We start from the raw sequence: 16,750 nt of genomic DNA on the forward strand, positions 1-16,750 counted from the left end.
GCTCCTCTTCTCTCCCTGGGCAAAGGATGGTCAGGTGAGCGGCCACCACCCCAGGGTCCCCGCAGTCAGTGTGACTCCCCTGGCTCCCGAGATGCCCCACGAGAACCCGAAGCTTTACAGCCCTTTCCTCTCCCTCCTGATGTCACAGACACAGGTACCGAGCATGGTGCCTGCCTGGGAGGCTCTAGCAGGGGTCCTCAAACTTTTTAAACAGGGGGCCAGTTCACTGTCCCTCAGACCGTTGGAGGGCCAGACTATAGTTTAAAAAAAAAAACTATGAACAAATTCCTGTGCACACTGCACATATCTTATTTTGAAGTAAAAAAACAAAACGGGAACAAATACAATATTTGTATTTGCATGTGGCCGCGGGCCGTAGTTTGAGGACCCCTGCTCTAAGGGCAGCAACTGCTTCTCGTTACTCTGGCAGCCCCGGTGCCAAGCATTGCGGACACCTACCAGACATTCCTAAGTGCCTGATAACCAGGTCATCAGCTACCCTCCAAGGGAGGGGGACTGGGCGAGACCCCGGAGAGCCGGGAGAGCGGGAGGAGTGGGGAGAGCGGGGGAGAGCGGGAGGAGTGGGGAGAGCGGGGGAGAGCGGGGTTGGGGGGGCGGGAGCAGCAGCTCTCCTTCCTCCCCTGAAGGTGGTCCTGGGGAACCTGCCGAGAACAACTCATCAGCCCTCAGGAGTGCTGCGCGGTTCGGCGACTGCTTTCTTTACAAGGAGGTAGTGACACTAGTTTAACTTAAAATAGCGGCCGTGTAAGACCTGGCTACTCACCAAAACAGAACTCCGCCTTTGGCCTCAGCTTAGTTGCATCGCTCACCTACAAGAAAGAGATGAGTCACTCGCTGCTGCATGGCGCCGCAGCCGGCCCACACAGCGCACGGCCAGTGTACCTTCCCTCCTCACCACCTCCAGCACACAGAGGGGGAGGAAACTCCAGAGGAGCTGAAAGCACCGCTGTTTACATGTGGCTGCGGGCTCCCCTCGTGAGCTGCTGGCAACAAATGACGCTTCCATGTTCTCTGAGCAAACTTTTCTCCCAAAGGAAATGTGAAGAATTGAAAGCAAACCTTTCAGTTTTATGTCACACATGTATTTACTTGTAGTATTTTCCAAAATACCTCTAAAAAACTATGACTTCTTCCCAAAACTGTGTATTTCTGAATTAGCTGTGAACTCTAGGAGGTGACGGTGGGAGAATGTATGCTTAAGAAAGCCCGACAATCCAGCAGGCAGGAGTCTGCGACGAGGAAGTAAAGACTGGCCCGGATCCTCTCTGGTACGTTAGGGCAGCGGTCGCCAGCCGGTGGTCCGCGGGCACGGGTGGTCCGTGAGGTCCGAAAGGTTGGCTGGCGACCGCTGCAGTGGAGCATCCGGGGCTAAGGGGCCTCGTTACTAATGCAGCACGGGCTCCTTCAGAAGGTGGAGCCACCGGACGGCCCCACTCGCTGCCATCCCTGCTGGTAACACAGCTGCTGGAAGCCCATTCATGCCGACAGCCTGCTGTGCCCGGTGTGGGGACTGTTTTACCCTCTAAGCCGGGACTGCCAAGTGCTCTCGACTCTAAAGCCCCAGCTCTGAGTCACACGGCCACGTGCTCCAGGAGTCAGCTCTGGGGAAGTGGCATGTCTACGGTGAGTGCTAACTGCAGCCCTCACACTTGCGTAAGCCGGGGACAGAGATGAAAGTGAACTACACAGAGAAAGTGACGTTTTCAAAGGGAAGCGACGGAGAAAGGGAAAGCAGCTGGCCAGGCCGCCTGCTTGCTTAGTTAATAGCTCATTTTTACAAAGAGCTCCCATTTTCCCACCTGAAACCAACACAAAGTTATGCTGAATGGAAACTGTAATTGAAAAAAATAAAAATTAAAAGAAAGCAATTCTTGATTAAAACCAAGCACAAATAAAGTGCTAATATAAAAAATAAACAAAAAAATAAATAAATAAATAAAAGCACGCTTTACCTTGGAAAAATTTTAGAAATAAAAAGAGCTCCCGTTTGTAAAAAGACCAGGCAATAAGCAACTGTAAAGACACACGCAGACGGGCAATGGCTCCCTCAGCTGCCGACTCCCGAAAAAGAGGCTTTTCCACCCGACCTCACTGAGTGGGAATGCTGGCGGCACATTTACGCCGCAGCGCACGCATGTGCAGCACAGGCAACCAAGCAACTGGGGACCTACAACTCCCCGCACCATGCAATTCTACGCTTCCTGTTCATAGTCTGCTAGAATTTAAGCTGCCAGCTACCCTGAAGTATTTATTAAATGTCTTAATTTAAAAAGAGAAAAAAATAAAAAATAAATTTTAAAAAAGTCTGAATTTACAGGAACACTTGAGGTAAACTTAAACAACATTTGTCTCATAAATTTACATTATATGGCCTTACCACAAAACATTTCCCTTAAAATATGTCATCTTTATTGTCCAGGGGCTAATTCTCTTGTCGGTGAGAATGAACAGTTCTATTGTTATACTGATAGCAAAGTATTTTATTTATAAAAATACCTTTTAAACAGAGACACACTGTAAACTGGCGTCTTGTTGAAGACCTTGCTAACAAATCCCGACATATGCAGAACAGTAAGCGTATGCGTATGCTTAGGCAGACTATGTGCTACTTTTCACAGCTCAGATCTTAAATCATCCACAAAAATATTACTTTGTGTAAAACACAAAAAGCCCACAGAATAGAAAATACCTGACATTATCAAATCAAAATTTTTAAAAAGAAAAATAGTGTTACAAAAATGCCAGAAAAGCCCAGCTGGTGTGGCTCAGTGGTTAAGCATTGACCCACGAACCAGCAGGTCACGGTTCGATTCCCTGTCAGGGCACATGGCCAGGTTGTGGGCTCGATCCCCAGTGTGGGGCGTGCAGGAAGCAGCCCATCAATGATTCTCTCTCATCACTGATGCTTCTATCTCTCTCTCCCTTTTTCCTCCCTCTCTGAAATAAGTATTTTTTTAAATGCCAGAAAAATCAACAAACAAGAAAACAGAAATTAGTAGAGAGAAAAGTGAAATGGGGGGGGGGGGGGGGAATCATTCTTTTATCCACCAGTGGGGTCCCTCGGCCTGGCCTGCAGGATCGGAGCAAAAATGGCTCTCCGACATCCCCCGAGGGGTCCTGGATTGCAAGAGGGCGCAGACCAGGCCGAAGGACCCCACTGGTGCACGACAGGGGACAGGGAGGAACGCAGCCGGGAAGGGACTGCAGGAGGGCTTCAGGGCGTGTCCGGCCCATCTCACTCAGTCCCGATCGGCTGGACCCCAGCAGCAAGCTAACCTATGGTTCGGAGCATCTGCCCCCTGGTGGTCAGTGCACATCATAGCGAGCAGTTGAGCAGCCATAGCATATCATTAGCATATTACACTTTAATTGGTTGAACGGCCAACCGGACACTTAGCATATTAGGCTTTTATTATATAGAATGGTTCATATTTTCCTCAAAATAAAGTGTAAAGAAAAAGTAAAGGTAATGGAAACAGTGTAAGTAAATATAATAGACTTAGAAAAATGTTATCCGTTTCCTGAAGATAGAACCTAATTGCTGATTTCTCCCCTTCTGATGTTCATTTACCTCATCACAGAAATTACTGTTAAAGTTTGCAATGTGTTACATCCTGTAAGTTAATTCCATATTCTTCCTAATTTTATCAAAGAACATGCTAAACATAGTATTCAGGTCCTATTTTCAGTACGATCTGAACCTGAACATCATCATTAAATGACACAGAAAGGAAACTTCTCCTTTTATGCACACTCCATTCAAGCATAAATGTAACTAGTACAGAAAGATCACCTTTGAAATGTAGGTAAGTTTAATGGCTCCAACCCGTGATGATCCAGAAGGGAGGTTCTAGAAGAAATTATTAATACATAGTTAATATCCAACCTCATGACTTTGTTATAATTCTCTACACATTTAAAAAGTTAATACATTAAAACTTTTAGTATCACATTTTATATATCAGCCTTTTCAGTTCAAGTACCTCCTAGGTCTGAAATCAATTTGTTATCCATTTTGACAACACGGATAACAAACTAAGTCTACTCTGTCCCACCTTAACAGATTCTATAACTACAAAGCTGTTTCTGACACCATAACTAACCTCTTCATGAGCGTGAAAACCCATCAACAAGCCCCAGCCAGTGTGGCTGCCCCTGAGCATCATCCGTGCACTGAAAGGCTGTCAGTTCACTTCCTGGTCAGGCACATTCCCAGGTGGCAGACTCAAACCCCAGGAGGGGGTGTGCAGGAGGCAGCCAATCTATACTTCTCTTTCATTGATGTTTCTCTCTCTCTCTCCCTCCCTCTCCCTTCCTCTCTGTCTCTAAAAATCAAGAAGAACTTATTCTTTAAAGTATTTTTTCAAAATCTATAAACAAGATCAGATTTTGTTCCTGAAAGCAATGGGAAAAAATATTTAGAGTCATAAAACCATTGCAAGGAACTTCAAAAGACTTTACGTATTACTTTGTTCTATTAAAATTTTTAAATTAAGTATTTTTTTTAAAAAAAGACTGAATTATCTCTTATTTTAAACTTTATCTGTATTGATACAATGTATTTTAAAAAATTTTAAGTTATTAATTGATACTCTTTAAACCATGCCAGGGAATGTACATATTGATACTTTCACACAAAATATTTTTATTCCTCCCCTAACCAGTTTGGAATGTGATTTATGTCTTGAAAGAGAGAGAATCTTTTCTGCCCAAAACTATCAGGAAAGACTCTGCAGGGAGAAACGACATTTGAAGGAAAAATCTGAAACACAAGAGCAAGAGAGAGACTCTTCCAGGAGAGAACAAGCCCCAGCGCGGATGGACGGCCAGAAGCGCGGCCTGAGTGGGGCAGTGGCTGAAGGACAGGGGCCCTCGGGCTGTAGGAAACGGGCTGGAGCGCCTGAGCGGAGAACCTTCTCAGCGGACCTAACCGAGAAGCAAAGACCACGGAGTTCATACTGGCAAGAATTTGAAACCATTATAGAAAGCGTGTGAGCAGCTCTGTGCTTTAATTAATACATCCTGGAAAATAATAAATCAGACAGATTATAGCGGAGGGAGATACAGGTAAGAAAACCAGATAAGGAAGCTGGAGAGAAATATATAAAAGACTGATGGAATATTTCAAAAGGAAAATTAAAACAATCTTGATTTTTAAAGTGTCCTCCACTGCAGATTAAGCAAGATCACCTTTTTAATGGTCTTTATAATCATGTGCATTGAAAAGCCTCTGGGCTTGTTCTCAGGCGTGAGCAGGAAGTGCATTTCTCAGGCCTCTCACGCTCCCTGGGAGGCTAACTGCGTGGGAGCTGCAACACCTCCAAGACCAGATTCCCAGACGTGAGCTTGGTGTTGCGACAGGGATAGTCTTTTCTCAACTTTCACTCCCACGTCACGTAAACTGCATTACGTTCTGCTTGAAACTGTGCGCAATGGACAGGCTTCCACATAAACCACACATAAATACGGACATAAAGTTATAATGTTTAGTGTGTAACTTTAAGTGGTTGTGTTCTTATACAAGATGGTTTACATTGAGAGGATTTTGTCTGGTTGCTTTTTAAATTTGGGATAAGGGAATTAAGTGTTAAAATGTCTTCAGGCCCTCCTAATTACTACCAAGTGACTTTTTAAAAAATATGTTTTTACTGATTTCAGAGAGGAAGGGAGAGGGAGAGGGAGAGAAACATCAATGATGAGAGAGAACCATTGATCGACTGCCTCCTGCACACCCCCTACTGGGGATCGAGCCCACAACCCGGGCATGTGTCCTTGACTGGATCAAACCCAGGACCCTTCAGTCCACAGGCCAACGCTCTATCCACTGCGCCAAACTGGTTAGGGTCAAAGTGACTTCTGTCAAACACTGCTACCTTCCCTTCAAAATCGACCATGTTCTGTCAGTCCTCCACACGCCTCTCACCTAACCAGACGGCGCAGCTCTCAGCCTGTGAGGAGGAGTGAGAAGCTACTGGGGCTGCATGAAGCGGGGTCACCGACTGGCCCAGCACAAGGAAACAGAAGCAGCCGGGACGAGGGGCATGCGAAGCACCAGCACCGATGGGCCGCACGGCTGCTGCCAAGTTCAACGGGAAAAGTGTGGGTTTCAAAAGATGTTGCCGGACGGTGAACAAGAAATAATAAACCAACATGACATTTAAGATAAAAAGCAAAGGAAGCCATTTGTTCTAGGCGTTCCTGCAGGCTTTTTGCCAAAATACTCTTTCAGGTTTCTCCGAATTCCCTTCCTATACAGCTACTCCGTTACTGTGCTCCCCGCCACTATCCCCGCCCTCAACAGAACAGGACGCCCCCAGCTGACCCCTAAGCACATACGAGAATACGTTTTTTTAAATCAATGACTAGTGATAAAGAAAACAAAACAGAGGAAAAATGGCTCCCGGAGAACAGGTGAGCCAAACTAATGTGCTTGCATTATGAGGTTTATGTGGTCAGTGTAACGTTACTGCACTGTAGCCATAAGCAACTAGGTTGAATCATATGAAATTGCCATTTTAGTGCATGAAAATACTGGAGCATTGGCAAGTTCACATGGTTCACTCTAATGGAACTCTCTCAGCACATTACACTAAAGTTCCATGAAAGATGTAAGTCTTTACTAATACGTTTAAAAGTCACACGACGCTGGCACTGATGACTGGTACGATGGTTGGCAGAACCAAGGCTGTGAAAGCTTCCCTTCAGCTGAAATGGAGAGACACATCTACTGAGAACGGAGTGAAAGGACAGGTTTAAAATTCTGCACTACATTCGAGAAAACCCATGTGTTAACGACACCACAGAATCTGGTTCCCAGAGTTCACGTGAAAAAGACAGGCTGAGTGCAAACTTGAACGGCACCCTCGCTGCCCCGGCCAGGCCCGGGCTGTCTGATTTGCTGCCGGGCTGTTCTCCGAGCACGGCCACCACCGCCACCACCGCCCCGCCTCGGGGCCAGAATCGTCTGTGGCTCCAGGTCAAGTTCTCATGTCACCGCCTCCAGGAAGGCTTCCCTCCCTCCGCTGGCTGTAGCCACCGCCCTCCTCTCCATGCCAAGTTGGCTTCCCTCCCTGCAATAAACATGCCCTCCTCTGTGCCTACGGTCTTTCTGCTCCGTTTCAGGGGCAAGTACTGATAACAGGAGGGGTTCTGAGGAGCAGAACCTGTGACAGATGAAGACTGAAAACCATCCAGGACTTGAACATAAAGCCCAGGAGAAACCGCCTGTGAGTCAGCCAGGTCCTGCGGGGCGACGAGTGCATACCGCTTGCGGGGTGAGGAGGCTAGGCAGGGCCCCTGCACGGCACGCGGCCATGAGAAGGTGCCGGGGACTTCCAGGTGCTTCCACCTGGGCTGGGGAAAGGAGTGTGGGAGGGGCCTGTGCCACAGAAAAAGGCGGGGCCACAAAAGGGAGGAATCAGCTTTACATTAAAAACAAAGGCAAGGATGGGCCTCTGACTTGCGCTGCCCTGTCCTCCTGCCACTGCCTCTGGTCAGGTAAACACAGGTGTGACTCATGTGGCTGCATAGCCAGGTCACCACCACCCAGGACAGCTGGCTACACCCAGAGGTGAGGCGGTAAACCTGGGGGTCAGTAAGCTCTTAAGAATAAGGAGAGAAAAGACAGTTCCTGGCAAAAACAAGTCTCACCCACAGCCTGCGCTCCAATATCATCGGAACGAAAGAACAAATTATCCTCCAAAGCCTGACAGGCCGCGTGAGGACAAAGGTCTGGACTTAATGGAGAGTCAAAGGGCAAAAGGAGGCTCAGTGGGGAGAAGACACAGGCACTGGATCATGGCTCACGAAACAAGTAACAACGAAAGCCGCCTCACACAGAACGTGCACTTCTTAGCAAAATGCAGTCCAAACAACAGGAAGGTGCAGACCAGGGTAAATGGGTTTCTTGCACTCAGGAGGTTGAATTAATGCCAAGGCCCCTGACACTCAAACTCTATATGCGCACACACAAATGCATGAGCGTGTGCGCATGCATCTCACCGCGTCGGTGCAGCGCAGCACAGACCCTCCTCCGGCCCTGCTCTCCTGGCTGCAGGCTCCTCGCCTGCACCAGAAGCCCACTGACCAGAGCAGCTCACAAGTTTGCTAGGGGCTCATCTCTTGCTCTGCACACGCTTCCTAGCAACATGCATCTCAATTAACAAAGATTCTCAGGTAGAGAAGATATAAGACGGCTCAGCTGGTGATCGCTAATCCAGGCCTCTCGTCTGCAGTTCACAACATCTACCCCTCGTGACTCACAAGACACCAACAAACAAAGTGGATTTCCACCACGAACGGCACTGCACTAGCTGACACTCCAGTTCTCACGCGACACGATGAAAGGCCGACATCCGTGCACGAGTGTCAGCTAGTTTGCGCAGCGTATTTCCAAAAGACAGGCTCCCCTTAGAGACAGCAGCTCACATCTAAAGCAGCGGTCGCCAACCGGTGGTCCGCGGACACCGGGGGTCCGTGAGGTCCGAAAAGTTGGCGACTGCTAATCTAAAGGATTTTAAATTTTCTACCAGAGCTAGTGTTTCTCTCCCAGGGAGGAAAAGCATATGTGGTGCATACATTTTTATCAAATAAGTTTAGTTTCATCTGAAATTCAAATGAGACAGCAGGAGCTGGGGGCAGGGCAGAGACAGTGTCCCAGTAGAAACAAATCTAAACACATAATGTTTTGGAAGACAAATCCCAACATCATACAACGTCAAATACTTTAACAATGAAAACTCGGGCATGCTTTTGCAGAAAGGTAACCTTTGGATTTTACAAACCTGTGGGTTATCCATGTACCATACAAAACTATCTTCTCTGGTGTCCAGTATGAAGTACCTTCGAAGAAATTTACCACTATTTTCATTTTCTTCGATGTCTAGAAAACCACAAATGCGATTCTGACGATCCACATAAGGCATTTCTGAGCTTGAACATTACACTGTAAGACAAAAACACCAGGGTGAGGATTTCTCAGTGGACTTGGAGGTAACGTGTGCTATGGGATGATTTGTTCAACCCACTTCCAACAGCAGGTGGGAGCCGGTCAAGGGGAACACATACAAAGCCAGGGAGTATGAGTGGTTACCAAGGGCAACGGCTCACACTGATGAGGACGAAGGAGGCTATGCCCCTCACTTGAATAATGTACTTACTTTTCCCGAAACAAACCCAAGTGAACCCAGAATCAGCTGCCCAAACTTCCATTCCTCACTTACAAATCAAGAGGGTCTGCCTTTCAGACTGCTCCAGAGTATTTTTTTTAAATATATTTTATTGATTTTTTACAGCGAAGAAGGGAGAGGGATAGAGTTAGAAACATCGATGGGAGAGGAACATTGATCAGCTGCCTCCTGCATACCTCCTACTGGGGATGTGCCTGCAACCAAGGTACATGCCCTTGACTGGAATCGAACCCGGGACCCTTTGGTCCACAGGCCGACGCTCTATCCACTGAGCCAAACCAGTCAGGGCCAGAGTATTTTTAAATACACAAAACAATAGTAGCTAACTTCCACTGGCCACTTACTGTATGCTAGGCTCTCGATTCTTTCCCATGCACTTTCTCATTTAATCCTCAAAATGACTCTGGGTAGCACCATCTTTCCCATTTCAGACAAGAAACTTAACACTGAGGAGGGAAGCGACTTTCCAAGACGAGAGAACTAGTAGGAAACGGATCAAAACATGACCCAGATCCTTGGACTCTGCAGCTTGTATTTAATCTCGACACCACCCCGTCTCTCCAAAACCTTTTCAACTCTTAAAACTAAAATGAACCAAAACAAAGCCAGCGACCATCATGGAGAGAGAGAAGCAGGCACTACGTGCCTCCTGATGGAACGCACCATCACCGATGAGGTGAACCTACTGTCACCAAAAGAAGCTGTTACCTGGACCTTCCACCAGGTCTCTAGATCCCCCGATTCCAACTGCCGATCGACAGAAATACAGGCACAGAGGAACCCAATAACCGGGACAGAGCGATTCAATCACCAAGCCACACTGGGAAAGACCAGGACAAAGAGCCCCGTTTCCTCAGCAAAACCATGTCGACAGGGAAAGCAGGAGAGGCTGCAGACTGACGGAGACTTCGGTGACACGGCGCATCGTGGATCTGAAGTGCCGACGTTGTTATTGTAGGATCGACGTTAAAACCAGGACTTGGGTTAAAAACAGTGTTGACGGTCATTTTCTCTAGAAACGAGCAAGGGTTCCTTCCTGCTGTGCCTGGCGCCTGTGTACCCAGCACTCTCTGGGCAGCGGAATGGATTTATCTAAATGGCTCTTCGTTTACTCACAGTGAGAACTCCGTCAGGACGAACAGACTTGCACTTACTTGATTTCAAGATTTACAATAAAGCCACAGCAATAAAGACAGGGTGGGGCTGGTGAAGAGAGAGCTCTACTAAATCAATAGAACAGAAGAGCACCCAGAGACAGAACCACTCCTATGCTGTCAACTGGTTTTCAACAAAGATGCCAAGGCAGTTCCATGGGGGAAGGACGGTCTTTGCACGAGTGGCGCTGAAACGATCCGCGCTCCGCTCTCCGCTCTCCGCTCTCCGCGTGGAAGGAGACGAGCTCGCGATGGGTCAGGGCTCTCACGTAAAGGCTGCAGCAGGAACGCTTCTAAGAAACACCCGGGAGCAAGTCCTCAGGGCCCTGTGTGGTAGCCAGACGCCTCCGATAACATGCGGGAACCTGGGCCAGGTAACGGTTAACATCCTGGACTTAGTTAAAATTAAGAACTTCTCTTTGAAGGAAACCATTAAGAAATCAAAAGGAAAAGGAAGAAAAAAAAAAATAAAAAAGAAATCCAAAGACAAGGACACAGATGGGAGAAAATATTCAGTACACTTACATCAAATAACCGATATCCAAGAACAGGCAAAGAATTATTATAATTCAATAATAAGACAACCAACAAAATAGATAAATGGGCAAAAAATATGAAGACAAGCCAACAAAGAAATCTACATATATGGTAAATAAGCACATTAATCAGGAAGGATTGCAAAGAAACACCATAAGATGCCACTACGTACCTACTAGAATGGCTAAAACAAACAAAAAAACACCTAAAAACAAACAAACAAAAAACCTGGCAATACCAAATGCTGACAAGCATGAACAAATGAACACTCTCGCATACACTGATGGTGGGAATGCAAAATGATACAGCAACATGGGAATACAGTTTGGCAGATTCTTATAAAGTTACTAGAGGCCCGGTCCATGAAAATTCATGCCCTGGAGGGGGGTCCCTCAGCCCGGCCTGCCCCCTCACAGTCTGGGAGCCTTCAGGGGCGGGAGGCAACCCTGTGATCAGGGAAGGCAATGCCCCATCACACCTCTGCTGCAGCCACTGCCGGCAGCGCAAGCCTCGGCCGGCCCTGGTTACCTGAGCCTTGGGCTGGCCCTGGGCAGCTGGGGGGCTGAGGGGACTGGGGGATCCGGAGGTAGAGGGAGCTCAGCAGGTGGAGGGTGGAGGGAGGGGGTGGCTTTAAGGGTAATTCCTTACTTACTGACCTGTTTGTTTCTCTGCTGGGAATACAGGCTCCAGGAGAGCAGGGATTTGCTTTTCTGTTTACTACTGCTTTTCTAATGCCTAAAACAGCTGCTGGTACACGGAAGGCACTCAGTAACAATTTGTTGAATGAAGTATTAAGAAACCCATAATTACTGCAACTAATCTGAATGTTTAATTTTCCAAATACAAACTTGCATCTTCCTCATCAGACAAGAAATCATTCAGCAGACTTATCTGACTGGTTTGTTTAGATGACGAAGGAAAAAGGTTCAAACACTCTATTTCACTGGATTTGTATCATTTTTAGTTAAGTTGGTATGAGGCAAGAATAGATAAAATTATATGATTAAAACCTCCCCAATATTTATCCTTCAGCATTACTTATGCTCTAACATATGATTAGATAATACAATTAGCGATAAATTAACAAAGTCATAGTTAATACTTCATCAGTCAGGAACCAGGAAGTAAGCCAAAAAATGAAAACAGAAGTCAGAGGCAGAAAAGAAAAAGAAAGGGAAGTTAAGTTCTGCAGAGTGAGACCTGGTTAGGCCCTCAGGACCCTGCTGTTCTGTTACCTAGATGTCGGGTGAGACCGTCCTTATTCTCCCCAAACTGCTGACACACACACAGCTGAGCACGTATGGACGTCGGGATCAAACCTCTGGGGAGCCCACAGGGACACCCCCACAGACCTCAGGGCTCCAGCACCCTGACCAACGCCTCACCATCGTCCCACACCACACACAGCTGACAGAAGACAGAGGAAACACTGAGAAGTCTTCGGGGAGAGCACAGGGAACGGAGGGGTACTCACCCCAAACAGGAGCAGGGGACACCCAAGAGCATCATCCTTCACCGGGAGGAGAAGGGCTACAAGGAGAGCCTGCGTAGAAAGGCGGGGCCAGGAAGGGGGCCGATGTGGGCACCTGCAGGCCACCGTCTGGCGTCACCAGGAAGTGCGTTTTGATGGGTTACGTGGAAACTGCAGGAGGCAACCGACAGGGGCCATCTTGATGGTATGAACAAAATCTGGCCGCACAAGAAAATATCCCCAGCCCACCTCGCACACGCACCGCACCCCCAGGAGCCGGGGAGGACGGACGGGACAGGGCCCAGGAGGGGTGTGCGGGCAGCAGTGTCAGGCCCGGGAACGCTGGGCAGGGCTCTCCCTGCACAATCCCACCAAAGGCCCGTGTGGACTCCCATCAGAGGACCCTGGCTGCCACTGTTAAGAGCTTTATTTCTTTAAATATAATTTTATCGATTTCAGAGAGGAAGGGAGCGGGAGAGAGAGAAACACTGATGAGAATCATTGATCGGCTGCCTCCTGCATACCCCCTACCAGGGATCAAGACTGCAACCCAGGCACGTGCCCGGACTGGGAATCGAACCATGACCTCCTGGTTCATAGGTCAGCGCTCAGCCACGGAGCCACACGGCCAGGCCATAGAGCTGTAATACTCCCAGGTCAGAAACGCTGTCCTCGCACTGCTGCTTCTGACCAGTCCCCATCCCAGAGATCCCAGCAGAGGGCGGAGAAGGCCCTACCCCAGGGCGCACCACAACCCGCCCGTCCAAGGGCTTCCTGCAGCACGTGGCCCAACCCTGGGGTAAGTAAGGGAGGAGAACAGCTTAATGCTGCATAGGAGACTGAAGGTTTAAACCGAAATCGGTGGAACTGGAGCTTTTAATGGCTGTCCATGTCGAAAAGCTATCATTTGCCCATGATGTCATGGGGAGGGAGCGAGGGGAAGGACATCCTACAAATCACAGTGAGAAGCAGTGGATGGTAGAAAAGACTGTGCATTTGTTCTAGCCCGGCGACAGGTGGAGCAGCACCACTGCCCTGGAGGAGGGACACCTGGCCTAGGGCTCCCAGGGGACCTGTCCCGGGAGAGCTGCTTCCATGTCCCCGGGGGCACGTGCCCGCTCAGGGCCCGTGGCCATCCTTTCTTGGGAAGAGGGCCCGCGGAATCCGGAGCCCGGCTCCATGGTCCCCCTCACCAAGTCTAAGCCACATAAAGGGGTACAACCACGACTGCTGGAGGGCACACCTACCAGACTGACCCGGCAGGTAAGGATACCTCGTAGGAAAAAATACTCAAGACTCGCAGGCTTATTCACATATTTAAGAAGATCCTAAATGACTGATTTTCTTTTACATTCAACAGAAATTCCAGCTCAGAAAAGCTTATGCTATAAACCCCCCAAACACTCTCTTCCTGATCCAAGCACTGCGTCCAATCAAAAGGCTCACCAAAGACACAGCAGGCGTGTTTGCGGAAATATCGTCCAGGAATCACAAGATCATACATTCATCACACGGAGCTACTAGGAAAAATATTACTTAGAGCTCAAATGGCTTAACGTCACTCCTTAAGCATAACAGAGTCCTATGGCTGAATCAACTATCGACAGGAATTTTGAGTTTTAAAAACATCCCCTATTTTTATGTTCCTAAAAATAATGAAGCATTATAGAAAAGCATCTAAGCTACCAACGTATCTGCCTGAAGAATCTGCTTCTGATACTACATCAATTTCCAAATGTGTGTCCTTACAAACGGTCAAAAGAATTAAAACTCACTTTACTATTTACCTCCTACGGAAGTCACTGTATTGTACACTGGAGACCTGAACGAGAGGAGTCACCTGAGATGTGACAGCGAATTCTAACATTCCCAAGAGTAAAGGCTCAGCAGGGGAACTGGTGCTGGGGGGTGACCTCCGCTCACAGCTGAGGCAGTGACTGCTCCCACACCTGAAAGTTTCTATCAGTAAAGCAGAGTAGGAGTAACTATGGTCACATCGAATAATTACTACATTCTATTCAGAAAACCATCTATCTTCCCCATTCTTTGTTGTTGTTACTAACTCTCACCCTAGGGTATTTTTTCCATTGATTTTTTTAGAGAGTAAATGAGGGTGAGAGGGAGGGAGAGGAAGAGAGAAGGAGAGAGGAGGGAAGGGGGGAGAGAGTGAGAGAGGAACATGTGAGAGAGACACAAAGATTGGTTGCCTCCTGTACAGGCCACTACAGGGGTTTGGGATTGAACCTGCAACCATAAGGGTACCTGCCCTTGACCAGGAATCAAACCTGTGACCCTCTGGTGTGTGGGCCATAGCTCTAATCACTTAACAACACCGACCAGGGCCTTTCCCATTCTTAAATGACAGAGGTATTTAAATAAGAACAAAAATTAATGCCTGACCAGCGTGGCTCAGTGGTTGAGCATCAACCCATGAACTAGGACAGTGATGGCGAACCTATGACATGCGTGTCAGAGGTGACACGTGAACTCATTTTTTTGGTTGATTTTTCTTTGTTAAATGGCATTTAAATATATAAAATAAATATCAAAAATATAAATCTTTGTTTTACTATGGTTGCAAATATCAAAAAATTTCTATATGTGACACGGCACCAGAGTTAAGTTAGGGTTTTTCAAAATGCTGACATGCCGAGCTCAAAAGGTTCGCCATCACTGAACTAGGAGGTCACTGGTATAATTCCTGGTCAGGGCACAGGCCCAGGTTGCCGGCTTGATCCCCAGGGGGGGGGCGTGCAGGAGGCAGCTGATACATGATTCTCTCTCATCACTGATGTTACTCTCTCTCTCTCCCTCTCCCTTCCTCTCTGAAATCAATAAAAATATATTTTTTAAAAACAGAATAATTATTTAACATCAAGCAATATTTCAATGGCAAAGTCTGACTTAAATTGTTCTAATAAATTAGTTCATAGATTTCATTCTGCGCTATAAAGTACCATGGAGTCAAAATAACTGGTTTTTACAGGGTGACTATAAGAACTTTCAGGCTTAAAAGTCATTTTTTTAAAGCTGCACTAAATGTTTCAGGAGAAAAGCCCCTATGAAGACATGAAATGGTTGCATCCTTCCCAAGCACTTTCTCAGGAGTCTCCCATACACCATATCCTACACGTTAACAATGAGTTACCCACGGTTACTTCCCAAACAAAGCCCACGCATTCTTCCCGTCCTTACACGCTTCTAAACAGGGCCTTCCGCTCAGCCCTGCGGCTTCCGAGCAATTGTGCACTCTTCCTGCTGTGCCAATGGTGCACTCTTCCTGCTGTGCCAATGGTGCACTTTTTTCCTGCTGTGCCAATGGTGCACTTTTCTCCAGCTGTGCCAATGGTGCACTTTTCTCCAGCTGTGCCAATGGTGCACTTTTCTCCAGCTGTGCCAATGGTGCACTTTTCCTGCTGTGCCAATGGTGCACTTTTCTCCAGCTGTGCCAATGGTGCACTTTTTTCCTGCTGTGCCAATGGTGCACTTTTCTCCAGCTGTGCCAATGGTGCACTTTTTTCCTGCTGTGCCAATGGTGCACTTTTCTCCAGCTGTGCAATGGTGCACTTTTCTCCAGCTGTGCCAATGGTGCACTTTTCTCCAGCTGTGCCAATGGTGCACTTTTCTCCTGCTGTGCCAATGGTGCACTTTTCTCCTGCTGTGCCAATGATGCACTTTTCTCCAGCTGTGCCAATGGTGCACTTTTCTCCAGCTGTGCCAATGGTGCACTTTTCTCCTACTGTGCCAATGGTGCACTTTTCTCCAGCTGTGCCAATGGTGCACTTTTCTCCAGCTGTGCCAATGGTGCACTTTTCTCCTGCTGTGCCAATGGTGCACTTTTCTCCAGCTGTGCCAATGATGCACTTTTCCTGCTGTGCCAATGGTGCACTTTTCCTGCTGCGCCATGTCTCCAGCGACAGTCAGCTCCGCACCAGCTTACCCCTCCGCCAGGCTTAACACGGGAGGGCGAGGCCACAACCTGCTCCTTCCCCCGAAGCACCACAAAAACACAATCTTATAATAAGCAAGATACGTATCACATCCTGACCTCAGAAAGCCACCAAAAAGGACCAATCCAGCCTCCTCCCCACGCAGGTCACTCCCGAGAGGAGCCTGCGGGGACCCGGGTGGACAGCGCCATAAGGAAGGAACTGTTCATCCCCTGGGCTCAGCTTCAGGCACCTGCATCTGACCTGTGACCCCGTGGGGAGACCTGGCCCTGAGAGGGAGGTCGCACAGCCCCGCGGGGACACTGTGCCGGCGCCTGTGGACATGGACATTTGAGCCTGCGATGCGCAGGGCGCTCTGGTCCGGACGAATCGCACCCTCTCGGAATAACAACTCCAGTCCTTCGGGTGGAAAGGAACACGGGTTTCACA

The 16,750-nt window shown here is 48.0% G+C and overlaps 1 long non-coding RNA gene across 4 annotated transcripts in view; it reads right to left on the bottom strand.

Annotated features, from left to right (window-relative positions):
* LOC102417069 overlaps window positions 1-16,437 on the bottom strand; it is an 18,228-nt gene extending 1,791 nt beyond the window's left edge. The window contains exons 1-4 of one of the 4 annotated variants that reach the window (XR_002827562.1): window positions 16,420-16,437; window positions 8,805-8,965; window positions 3,815-3,871; window positions 785-830 (exon numbers count right to left, since the gene is read on the bottom strand). This is a non-coding gene — a long non-coding RNA (uncharacterized LOC102417069). Of the gene's footprint in view, window positions 1-784; window positions 831-3,814; window positions 3,872-8,804; window positions 8,966-11,556; window positions 11,575-12,374; window positions 12,394-15,566; window positions 16,295-16,419 lie in introns of those variants that run through there. The other 3 variants (XR_002827560.1, XR_330906.3, XR_002827561.1) reach the window with 3 other exon arrangements.
* Window positions 16,438-16,750: the final 313 nt, after the last annotated feature.

This window comes from Myotis lucifugus, unplaced genomic scaffold (assembly GCF_000147115.1).
Source record: "Myotis lucifugus unplaced genomic scaffold, Myoluc2.0 scaffold_1701, whole genome shotgun sequence".
NCBI classification, from domain to species: Eukaryota; Metazoa; Chordata; class Mammalia; order Chiroptera; family Vespertilionidae; genus Myotis; species Myotis lucifugus.